The sequence below is a fragment of the Galleria mellonella genome, unplaced genomic scaffold, assembly GCF_026898425.1.
Source record: "Galleria mellonella isolate WM207_F2 unplaced genomic scaffold, CSIRO_AGI_GalMel_v1 utg905, whole genome shotgun sequence".
NCBI lineage: Eukaryota > Metazoa > Arthropoda > Insecta > Lepidoptera > Pyralidae > Galleria > Galleria mellonella.
The window spans coordinates 2,765,866-2,767,292 of record NW_026442174.1 but is presented as its reverse complement, the minus strand read 5'-3'; positions in this window follow the sequence as shown (position 1 = coordinate 2,767,292).

Genomic DNA, 1,427 nt, shown 5'->3' with positions numbered 1-1,427 from the left:
TACATATAACATCTGCATAGACTAGATACTAGACTGCATAGAGTACATACGCCCATCGCTCGACTATTAAGTTCGCTTAGTCGCCTTTTACGACATCCAAGGGAAGGCAAGGGAATACAACAATGCCATTGGTTATTGTAATTGTTAATGTATTTAATATAGTCATATAATATTTAATGGAGTATTAAACTCCTGTATAACAACTGGTATATAATATAACATTGTGCAAATTTGTTTTTTATAGTAAACCCATGCAACTAGTACAGAAATTTGATTTTATTTCTTGATATACTCTATTTTTTTCCGCAAAATTTTTTCCACTTTTTCCGCGTCCCCAGTGGACATGACGTCAGAGGATATAAATATTAGGAGATAAGTGGATGACGTCACAGTGTTATCCGGAAAAAATGCGGATATATCCGGACAAGGGACGCGAAACGAGACGTTTGTTTTTTCACGTCCACGCCAATTCATCGATGGGACTATGTCTGCAACAAATGAGGTTGAGATCTCAACATAAATCAGAGAGCCGAATATGAGTTGTAAAAAGATTTATGTTATAATCGCGTTTACGTTTACTTGAGATGTTCGTTTTTTTTATTAAATTCAATAAGTAATTATTTTTAAAAACATTCAAAAAGAATGAAACTTATAGAGCATTAAAATGAGTTATTTATTTGTTTAGTATCAGATAAGGTATGTTTTGGTGAGGGAAATGTAAAAAGAGATGTTTTAATCATAACAAAATACACCAATAAACAACGAGACGTTCAAAGACAGATTAGATATATTTGAATTTAGAACGGAATCTACGAGTAGATTTTATTTCGCAACGAGCTATTTCTGCACAAAATTAATGTATGACCCACACGAACGTAATGGAACATAAAACAACATAACAAAATCACAAAAAATAGAGACGAATTGAGAATCTTTTTTTCTTGAACGGTCGTTTAAAAGTAAGAGAATAATCTTAAGACACGCCGTCAGTTTGTCGTCTAGTGTGCACCGTGCGGTCGTCAATTTCATTAGGGTCGGTGGTTCGCGCTGAAACAAAGCGAGCAGAGGGCGGCCTATTTCAGATAAATTGTCACTTGCGATAGTGAGGGGCGGCCCTTTCTTCGGTTATAAACTTTTTTATGTCAGTACTTAGCGTTATTAGGTATATTGTCTCAGGGTTTATCTACGTTGATGTTTTTTTATTAAAATCATTGATAAATTCTAAAGACTACAGCATAGGATTCTTCAGAAAGGGTGTTATAAGGTTTTTTTAAAGGTCAGCAATGCACGTGTCATTTGTTTGGTGCTACGGGTGTCCATAGGCTGCAGTGACCGTTTACCATCAGATGAGCTATATGTTTGTTTGCTACCATAGTACAATCTTCAGTTTTGTGATTTATTTTGTTTTTAAGATATTTTATGTAAGC